Raw genomic sequence first — 11,591 nt, 5'->3', positions numbered from 1 at the left:
CTGCTTTCCTCTACTTTATTGATTGTAATGAGAAAGATGAATGGATGTTCCTGAGATACTATTGCCATCTTCAAAGTTCAGAAACCACAAAGCTTATGGACTTCAATGTCCCTGTTGCAATACAATGGTGGTATGGGAAGTTGCAGGGACCATACAAAATTCAATTGGAATTGGATAAACCTTACACAATTCTTTTGCAATGTCATGTCTGTATTAGAATTTGAATGACCTTCACAAAATTCCATTTGATAGGATGAACCTTGCACAATTCTGTTGCAATGTAATGGATTTTTGAGAGGTTCGGTGGACCTTACACAAATCCAAGCTTGAGGTTCACACAACTCCATCCAGATGTCAGAATCCAAGGACGGTGTCATGTGGTGGGCCATCTACCCAGTGTAGGTCACAGTTTCACTGCACATGCTATGAATCAAAAGCTGTTCTTAGAATGCTTAACTGATATATATCCATACTTTCCCCATTCTCACTTCCTGAAGGTATTTATTGGTAGAATACAGGGGGTGATAGGGTAATGGTGTTACTCATAAGAGAATGTCTCTACAGTTTCACCAAACTCCCAATAAGGCACACAGACTTCTCTGGAGGTGGGACTAAATTATATGCCTCAAAGGGTTATTGTACCTCTGGCCAACGTCTCTTCTTCAGGACAACAATGTCCTTGGTGGAACCAGAGATTTCTGCCATTGATGCAGAGTTCACTGGCTCAGCTTGCACATCACCCTGAGATAACCATTTTTATTACCTTTAGCATCCGAGTTTCACATACTACTCAATGAATGATCAAATTATTTATAAGAGATCATGACAGACAAAAGAACTTTTAATAATTTAATATTTCACTGCAGTCATATTCAAATGGCATTATTCTGTCTACATCATAGTACATAATGGAATGTGAAGGCTTGCAGTGCAATCAGAATCAATTTTTATTTCGGTGTTACTTCTTTATCACAGGCAGTGGAAGGTAGACGGATAACATGGGAGTTGGTGCTTATATTCTCAGGTCAGCACTTCCTGCCACCTTTTGCTGACTGCTGGTCCTGGCAAACAGGAGCACATGGGGCTGTTGAAAAAGAAAGTGAACATTAATGAGTGATTTTTATGACATACCATGTGCATAATTTTGGGTTCAGAGCAAAATATTGAAGAAAAAGACTTTCTGACACCTATATGAGTGGGGTAAGAGTATTTTTGTCTTCAAAGGAAGAAGATATATGGGGAATATCTTCACTAAGGTGTTCCACAGACCATTATAATTTGAACATTCAGGATCATGAACCTGTGCTGTTATAGAAGGCTGTTAACCCCAGCCCGATCCATGAAATACTGTGCAGAAATGGTGCTCTCATCACGTCTTGTGCATCATCTTTCAACATGGATTGCCAGACTACTAAGCTGAAACTTTGAGTTGCCAAATTGTAATGACTTGTGGGCAATAGGTTTACTATAGTCAAACATGACATCCCCATCTAATCATGTGTGTACTTTTGTGGATATTGAATATTAGATAGTTCCTTCTGCATTTGTCATGAGGTTCTATGTATAATGTAGCCAGTACTGACCATATGACCTACAGCTGCTCCTCTTCTAAGTTACATTGTACAATTACAAGGTGGTTAACACAAACAGGATATTTGAGAGGTGTGTTTATTTTGGGTCAAAACTCTCAAATCAGTAGTGATGCTTATCTTCACAAAATCAACCCAGCTCACAGACCAACCTTGTGTAACAAATCTAAACAGCAGCATCTGATGAAGTTTCAAAAGCACCAGAAGCCTACAAAAGGTGAGACAGCCAAGAGGTTTCAAATGTGTCATTTGATAACCTTCTATCATATTTCTGCCAACCAAAGACTTCTTCCCCCTACTGGAGCTTTTTATCCTTATGGGGCCTGCTTACCCTCTCTGGCTCACATGCATTGAACTTTGAATCTGTTTTGCTAGATGCAGTTGCTTGGTTTGAACCATGTGTACTCACAGGTCATCTTAGTTTGGGATGTTGAACCTGCCATCCCTGGTCAACGCTGACCAGTGACTGGCAAGGGAAATCACTGTTGTTAATGCGCACAATTCTACCTTGATTGTCTACCTATCATGGGTCTACAGAGATCCAGGAGAGACAGCAGACTAACACCCACTGTCCTGTTGCTCTGATGTCAGAGCAGTGAAGAACCAGATTTCAAAACTAGTGTTCATGATAATGGCTCTAAATTAGAGCCACACACAACATATCAATATTGAGAGTAGAAACTGATTTAGAATCAGAATACCCATTGGCCAAAGTTAGTCATTGCAGAAAATGCATGATATGGACAAATTGTTCTCCAAAGGATAGGCTGCATGGTTTTTAGCCAAATATTAGATGTGTGTAACAATGTTTTAATGATATCTTTTTCAGAGTGATTCTCCCTCCATCTATAGGCTCTGAATTAGAGCAAATAGGGAATTTAGACTCAGATTCACAAATTTTTCTTGCAAAGCCGAGCAGCATCTAAATGTGCTATGCCACATTGCACAAGAGGGAAAACACAGGGCAGTGCCATATCTATAAAGATCAATCTGCTGCTAGTGTCATCCCTTGTGCTGTGCTCAAATGAGGCTGCCTTGATCGATGCACAGCCTCGCACAGGTGCAGAGGGGAGTGTGCACTGTCCAGCAAAGGATCTGTTTTGAAGACAAATATTTCCTGTACAAATTCCTATGCCTAGACGAGGAACATCGTAAGGATTTTGGGGGTTCAGGGCCAAGCATATTTTGGGGGGCCTGTTTGAAAGAACTTTGAATTTACGACCAAATTTCAGCTCTTTCGAGTCGTCTTTGGCTAGGTCACTGACAGTGTATATTCTGAATGTGTTTCCATCTAATATTTAGGGATGGTGATGTGGGTTTTCAATATTGTAAAAGCAGCAGCTCACTAATATTATTGCAAATAATATCTGTGACCCCTCCCATTTTTCATACGTGAGGTCCTGTTTTGCTCTAAAAGAAACATGTTTTATGGATTTTGTAGGAAACATCAACACACCATTTCTCTGAAACATGTCTGTGATGGACTTTCACAGACCACCCACATTGGAAATAAGTTGATGGAAAACGGTATTTGAAATAAGCCTGGGCAAAGCACTACGCTACGCTCGCGTAGTTTGCGAAGTTCGCGCTACTTCGCACTACGCGAACTGCACGTAGCACAGTGCGAACACGCGTAGCGTAGTGTTGCGTAGTGCTGCGGTCATTTTTTGCTTGCTCGCGGTCCTCAACGTCAAGTTGGCGACCGCGAGCAAGCAAAATGACATCCCGGCGAGACTTTTTCCTTGTTCGCGATCAGCAACTTCAAGTTGGCGATCGCGAGCATGGAAAATAAACCTCCCGGCGAGATTCCCAACGTGAGGAGGTCAGGTTTCTCATTGCGAGTGGTCACGTATGCTCGCGACCGCTCGCGATGAGAAACTACCAGTTCGCGTTGAGAAAGCTGAAGCTCGAGTAAAAATCTACTCGAGCAGCAGAAAACTACAGCTCGCACTGTGCAAGATGACATTTTCAATGATTGCCGGTTGCTTGTCCGCACTGTGCAATCATTGAAAACGACATCTGGCACAGTGCGAACAAGGTACTACGCAGTTCGCGAAGTGCTACGCGTAGCTCGCGTAGTGCGAACTTCACTTTGCGTAGCTTCGCAAAGTGCTACTTCGCGAACTACGCCCAGGCCTAATTTAAAACAATTTGTTAACTATTTATTTAAGATCATAAGGGCAAGACTCACTACAGAACAGAGCTGTCTCTATTAGGGGGCTCCTGAAAGGCAGGGACCCTGGGACAGAGCCCATTTTGCCTATGCTTTAAAATGACTAACTCAGACAGTACACACACAATGGATGCGTGGTGTGCACAGCAGCACACATGCAATGCTTCTTTTTTGAGAAATTGACACATTTCTCCCTATTTGCACCTGCTTGAAGTAGGCATTAGTTTGTACAGAATGCCCAGTCTGGCTCACTGCCCCACTGGATTCAAGCTAGCCTGGCTGATGAGGGGTGATGCCCCGAAACTGGTCCCAGAATGCTTGTTTTCGGTCCAGGGAGGACCTGGCTTAGCAGTTCGGACTGGACTGTTCCCAAGAGGCACAGAGGCAAGGCTGATTTGCATATGGCTGGGTCCAAACTGGGGTGGTGTGGTGAGCAAAAGAAAGATGAATTATAAACCCAGATCCTTGTGACTGGGAGTGAATGTTTGCATTGTTCAGCATTCCGTCCATCATGTGTTCCTTTTGCTTATTTCAGTAGACTGACCTTTCCATCAAAACCTACTTATGTTGATCTGACCCAGGAACATCTACTTGACACAAAACCACACAAAGTAGTTTTTGCCGATTAAAAAGTGCACCTTTCCAGCACAAAACACCTTTTGTAAGGGATACAAAGCATTCGGCACAGCTTTGCGTCATGGGAGCACCTGCCTTAAATCTTAATAAACCTGAGGCTTGATGTTCTTGGCTGAGCTTTTTCAAGGGTCAAGACGCCATGTGCTGAAGTTGTTAAGTGTACTCCAATATAATATTGGAAAGAGCCAGACAGGATCAGCCACCACAGTCCATCCTGGATGACAGAACTGTGACACCTAGGGGCATATTATCAAGGACGGCAGCAAAATTATCTCCGGTTTAGCCGCAGAAAACTGCCGCTAAAGCGGCGATAATGGGCTTGATAATATGCCCTGAAGAATTCCAATAGAAGCCCATGTTCACACCAGAACATCTACATCTGCTCTTTTAGGGAAGAACAAGAGCTGAAGGATCCCACTAAGAAATTCTGCCTACGCACATAGCCATTCCATACTGTGAAGTGAGGTCAAGAATCAGTCCATAAGAATTCTTAAGTCAGAAGCTGGACCTAGTGTTCTGAAAAAGGAGCACACTCTGATGGGACAGCTTGGTGCTGGAACAAGCCTCCACAACCAGCCATCAGTCGCTTCTCAGGAAGAGGCTCTTTCAATGTACTCCTGCACTGACGCATCACACAGGAAGTGATTGCACCTTTCCAACCACAACAGTCCCTTTGCTGGCGCTAAAACTACAGGTACTGCCTTAATTGCACTTGACAGCGTCCATCTGACAACCTTAATCTTTAGCATACCTTTGGAATTGGTCTTACAGCCATCTTATGCAAATGTAAACTGAAAAGAGATCTTTATAAATAACAGAACCGCCCTATAAAAATAACTAACTTTATGATAACAGATACATATTGCTAAATAACAATGTTTTGAATTCAATATAGGAATGACCTCTCTTCATTGGGAATGGTCAGCGTTCGGGTCATGTTCATGAAATGAAACTTACCTGGCTCACACTGGGGCTCACACTGGGGCTTACACTGAGGCTCACATTGAGGGACTGGGTCTTGGCACAGCACCACTGGGGCACATGCTGAAAAGGAAGACAAGGTTGCATATTACCAACTCATATATATCATACGGTAAAGTACACATCTGATCTATATTGCCACACCTAGCAGTCTTACATTAGACAAAGGCTACTCAATCACACATGGGCCTGCTTCACAAGCCCATTCACACCCCTGCGCGGTTGGCTACATCAAGATATAAGTCCATAATATCGGCCTTATAAAAATATCGCATCTGCTATATCACTTGGGGCCAGATGTACAACCATGACAATTTGCGACTCGCAAATTGGGCTCGATTGTGAATCGCGAAATGCCATGTACAACAGTGTCTGAGACACTGTTTGCGATTCCCAGTGGGGTCACAAATTGCATGCCTCATGAATATTCATGAGGCACTCGCAATTTGCGACCCCATTGGTAACGGCTGGCCCTCCCAGAGATGGTGGCCTGCTGAGCTCTGCGACCTCCATGTCTTGGACTGCTTTTAAATAAAGCATTTTTTTTTTTTTTAATGCAGCCCGTTTTCCTTAAAGGAAAACGGGCTGCATTTAAAAAAAGAAAACGAAACGTTTTTGTTTCACTTTTTAAGGGCAGGTAGTGGTTCCCAGGACCACTGCCTGCCCCTAAAAAATATTTCCCCCTGCATTTGCAAAGGGGAAGGGATCCCCTGCGGACTCCTTCCCATTTGCAGTGCATTACCACCGTCTTGAAGAGGGGGATAAGTTGCAAGTGTTTCGCAACCGCAATTGCGGTCGAAAAACATTTATACATGGGGTAGAGAGTTGCTATTAAGAAGGGACGCCCTTGAAACGCCCCTTCCTAATCGCGAGTCACAATTCCTGTTTAGCGAGTCGCAAATAAATTGCGACTCGCTAATTAGGAATTGTACATGGCCCTATTCATTTTTGCATGCACAAACGGGTCACTAACCCGTTTGCGCATGCAATTTAGAGTCGTATATCTGGCCCAAAGTATACAGTTACTATTTTGAACTTTTTATCTATCTTACTCTGCGATGTGATGGTTAGGTCAATGTTGTGGATGTGATATTGTTGTCATGTGATATAAAGCAAGTGATATAGAGATAGTATACCCTCTATGGCACACACTGAATAAAGACTATTAGTGGTTTGGAAAACAGTTGACTAAAGATGGCCAAGTGAACAAAAGTCATTTTATTCAATTTAACCCCTTCAGTGCCCATGACGAGATAGTCTCGTCATGAAGCGCGGTTGCGCTGTGCCCATGACGAGACTATCTCGTCATGAACCCCGCCCGCTAATTCAACGCCCGGCACAGGGCGGGGAAAGGGCGGGGCACTGAAGAGGTTAAGGAGCTAATAAAAGGGGTCATATTTCAAAGTAATAATAAATCTGAGAGGAGTTTGACTACACTCTGCAGAGTGATTTAAATCAGTTTTTCAGGCATCAGTTTAGCCACTTTTATGTACGTTTGACTCGTGCCTGAAAAGAAAAAGAGGTGAAGAAAATATCGAAAAGTTTGAAAGCAACAGTGACTTTAATAGAAACACAAAAGGTATTAAAAAAAAGCAAGTGCTCGTCCTGAAATGGTAAAAAAAGCACATGAACACATATATTGTGATGTAAACAGGAGTATTTCAGCTATGACCGTCAGTTTATTGCATTTATGCACAGTTTACACCTGCAAGGGCATCGACTGTTAATGTATCCCCAAATTCCATTCCACTTCATGTTTAATTCATACAATTCTTTTTCATCCCTGTCACATGAGTATTTGCATATGTTATTTCTGGATGGGAGTGGGACATGTTCATTCACAGAACCAGTATGAACAGATTTTCTGTTGTCATCTGCTTGACTGTGGAACAGGTTCCAACCGGAAGCGCTACTGCTGAAAGAGTCAGGGCCCGATTCACAGAACTAACTTAAGACAAAATCCTAAACTTACTACCATTTTGGTTTTCACAGAAGGCACTTACTCATTTCGGTATTCACAGAAGTTAGGAGTCCTAACTTTAAGACTCCTAAATGCCTTCTGTGAATACCGAAAGTCTTAAAATTAGGATTTTTCTCAGTTTAGGAGTAGAAAAGTTAGGACTCCAAACTTTAGGACTCCTAAATGCCTTCTGTGAATACCGAAAGTTTTAAAATTAGGATTTTTCTCAGTTTAGGAGTAGAAAAGTTAGGACTCCAAACTTTAGGACTCCTAAATGCCTTCTGTGAATACCGAAAGTTTTAAAACAAGGATTTTTCTCAGTTTAGTAGTAGTAAAGTTAGGACTCCTAACTTTAGGACTCCTAAATGCCTTCTGTGAATACCGAAAGTCTTAAAATTAGGATTTTTCTCAGTTTAGTAGTAGTAAAGTTAGGACTCCTAACTTTAGGACTCCTAAATGCCTTCTGTGAATACAGAAAGTCTTAAAATTAGGATTTTTCTCAATTTAGTAGTAGTAAAGTTAGGACTCCTAACTTTAGGACTCCTAAATGCCTTCTGTGAATACCTAAAGTCGTAAAGTTAGGATTTTTCTCAGTTTAGGAGTAGTAAAGTTAGGAGTCCTAACTTGACTACTCCTAAACTGAGAAAAATCCTAATTTTAAAAATTTCGGTATTCACAGAAGGCATTTAGGAGTCCTAAAGTTAGGACTCCAAACTACAGTGAATACCGAAATGAGTAAGTGCCTTCTGTGAATACCAGAATGAGTAAGTGCCTTCTGTGAATACCAAACTGGTAGTAAGTTTAGGATTTTGTCTTAAGTTAGTTCTGTGAATCGGGCTCGAAATGTTTGAGAGTCCCGGAAGGTCTCCTGATAATTTTCTCTCATGGCTCCTGTAGGAGGAAGCATCATGACCTCTATGTAAGGGATGGCAACATTTGAATGAAAAAATATATATCGATTAAGATAACATTTCCCCACAATTCATTTTTGCAAAACATTTCATCACGTTATTGCTGTTGTTGCTGGTTTTGATGGCAATGGTGGCTGGGCCACACTAAGTAGGACAATATAGCACTGAAAATAAAACTTAATTGTGAAGCAGTTGGTGGCCCCATTCTTTCCAGGTCCTGATCCTAATGCCGGTGTATCCTTCACTCATGTTGTATGCAGATATTTCAGAATTAAAAATTGTCAAAATTATTTTGATCTGCAGGTTGTGAATCTTGAAGGCTAGTAATAGTACCAAACTGGGAAATCTCTGAGAATCCTAAATGGCTAGTGTGGCTGAAAAGCATGTAAAGCCGATAAAATGTCAATCACTGGTTAGGCGAGCTTTCCATAATATGGACTCCGTTCCAGTCTTAAGCGACTTAAAGAGGCGGTGCGGTTTCATAAATTCTCCTGATTTCCCTATTGCTCAATCTGCTTTGGCAGGTGAACAGTAAACCTACAACCCTAATGTTTTTCAGTGACACGGAAAGGAATGCCCCGTAGTATCCCATTGACTATGGCTTTGATCACAAATCTTTGGCTTTCCCTTGATTACAACTACTTCTCCATATGCTGCCTATTAGATCATCCGGTAACTTCGTTGTTGATTCTGACACAGTTTTAAAAAGATCAAACACAGTCTTACTGAACACACCAGAGTCTCCTCTATTTTTACTGTCAAGCTTCCTACCGCTAATTTTGATCCCTGTAGATTAACCTTGTGTTTATTGTAATGAAATAAATAAACCTGCTGTCTACAGATCTTGGTCTATTAATCACACATTAGTATCATATAGCATCAAAAAAGTTGATTGATACAATAATTTCCTCTAGGTTACTGCACATTTTGCCAAATTTAGTTTTGGTGAGACAAATTGAGATTATAATAATGACACACACTGTAAAAAGTACAACAGAAGGAAGTAAACATGAGGTTTATTGAATTGAAAGTTAAAAAATAGTGAAAGTCGAGGGATTGCCATGTAATCATAAATTAAAGAGAGAGTTGTATGGTGAGACTGAAGTGAGGATATTAGCGTTACTTTTTATAGATGCATTTCTGTTGCATTTTGAATTGACATACAATATGGTCTTCGATCCTAAGCTTCAAGCATTGATAATAAAGAACAAGAAAAAAGAGACAATGGGGGATAAGTACAAGAAAATTTTGGAGTGCTGTGTAACGCCAAACTTGGCGTGCCCCGCTCAACATTTTCTAAATGCAGGAATGTGCCGTATTTACAAAATTACGATGCACACCTATGTTTCCCCTAGCGCCGGTGCTAAAAGAAGCTGCCTAGGGCCAATGCAGGCACCCTTGTGTCATGTTGCAAGGGTGCCTGCGCTGCAGGGGCGATTGTTTATGTGCAGGAAGGGACACCTTTCTGCACATAAACAATATTTAAAGGTAATTTGCTGTTTCTATTTGTGCTGCAGAATGAATTAATTATTTCTCCTCATATCGCCACCCTAATATCAGGTTTTACCTGGCCTTAGTTTTTGTCGCTGCCACATCCTTGTAACTCTGAGACAGCATCAAAAAGCAAAGGGTGTTGCAGTGGAACACCCACTGCAACACACATTGCCCGCCCCGTTACTGCAGCGGACTGCTGCGGAAAGAGGCATATTTACAGGGTTACGTTAAACCATGTTAAGTGGCTTAATGCCACCTTGTAAATATGAGGTATGGAGAAACCAACCGGAGTGTCAGAAAAATAATGTTCCAGTGGCTTAGGGGCTTGCAAATATGCCCCAACGTTTTTTAGGTCTGCCAAAGGAGTTCCTGCTCTTGGGCAATAAATCCATTCCTCTTTCCGCATCAGCTTAACTGGAAACTTTTCAAAGTATGAGAGACATGGGTAGTGCCCAGCTAGTTACAATTCGACCTGAATTGTAATTTTGGAATACCTAAAACATTGCCCTCATACTTAATCAGTCTCCTATAACTTTTTTAAAACTATGTTATTCTCTGATTTGTAAACGTTAGTTGCGCATATAAAGCATTTTGAGTGATTAGTTGAAAGAATGGGTTGCAAGCACCCAAGAGCAGTGATTGCTTGATAAATTGATATTAAAATTATAGCATGAGCCAGAAAAAAAGAGATGTTTTTAATGGTCTGCCAAAGGAGTTCCTGTTCTCGGGCTTGGGTCATAAATCCATTTCTCTTTCAGCATTAGCTTAACTGGAAGCCTTTCAAAGTATGAAAGACATGGGTTCTGTCCAGCCAGTTACAATTCCACCTGAGTTGTTATTTTGAAATACCTAAAACATTGCCCTCATACTTAATCAATCCCCTGTAACTTTTTATCCTCTGATTTTTAAACATTAGTTGTGCATTTAAATAATTTTGAGTGATTATTTGAAAGAACGTTTTGCAAGCACTCAAGAGTTATAGCATGATCCTAGTAAAGCTACCAAATGGAAATTTTGAAAAAGGCCGGTATAAAAGACCACCAGTCACATCAAGTCTGCAAGTTCTTCACAGAATTTACCTAAGGTTTTGCAGTTGTTACAGTGAAAATTTTACGACCTAGTCATTTCTTTGGAGATTGTATGTTACAAGCATGCCCCATATCATGTCTCACATTTTATCACCATTTTTATGCAATGTCAAGCGGATCACATAAGATGGCAATTAGCAAATTGATTTAATCGTGGAACGTATAGGATTACTAGTTCATCATTTGAAAAGTTGGAAAAGTTAGGTTGGCCAGATAGTGCTTGGCTGTAGCTAGCTCATGTTCCCATCTTCCTACCATTTAATCTGCCCTTTTATAATATTTTTTTAAGTAAGAACTAATTACTTACGGTCTTGGCATCTCTCCACGACTTTAGTATCTTGGCACTGTGTTTTCTGAGTTTCCCTGTATCCTCCCTTGGCAGACATGGTTGTCTCTTGCACCAGCGTCAAACTCAGCCACAAGGAAAAAATTGGAAGAGTCACTTCAAGATGTGCCCGGCCTAATCGAAGATGAGACTTATATACACAGGTAAACTGCCCCAGCCACCTGTTCGGCATCATTAGCAGTCATATTATTTTCACACCCATAATGTTTATCATATCTCCAGCGGAATTTCATGGTTAATTGTTGGGTTCTCTAATCTCGCAATATATTTCACACGTATGCAGCACAGTTCCAATATTTTGAGGTGTGCCTTTAAAAAGTTTGCTGATTAATCCTTACTAGTATATGTTAATCATTTGGACACATACCATTGGGCAGAAGACTATTCAGAATTTGCATGCCAAGCATATCTAG

General features: G+C 41.1%; 1 long non-coding RNA gene across 1 annotated transcript; it reads right to left on the bottom strand.

The window, feature by feature from the left end:
• Positions 1-836: 836 nt before the first annotated feature.
• LOC146867754 (uncharacterized) lies at positions 837-11,301 on the bottom strand. The gene is made up of 3 exons (XR_014962171.1): positions 11,140-11,301; positions 5,356-5,442; positions 837-1,084 (listed from the first exon to the last, which is right to left on the bottom strand). It is a non-coding gene; the product is annotated as an uncharacterized LOC146867754 (long non-coding RNA).
• Positions 11,302-11,591: the final 290 nt, after the last annotated feature.

This window comes from Triturus cristatus, chromosome 1_2, assembly GCF_964204655.1.
Source record: "Triturus cristatus chromosome 1_2, aTriCri1.1, whole genome shotgun sequence".
Classification (NCBI taxonomy): domain Eukaryota; kingdom Metazoa; phylum Chordata; class Amphibia; order Caudata; family Salamandridae; genus Triturus; species Triturus cristatus.
This window is presented reverse-complemented; position numbering and strand designations above follow the sequence as displayed.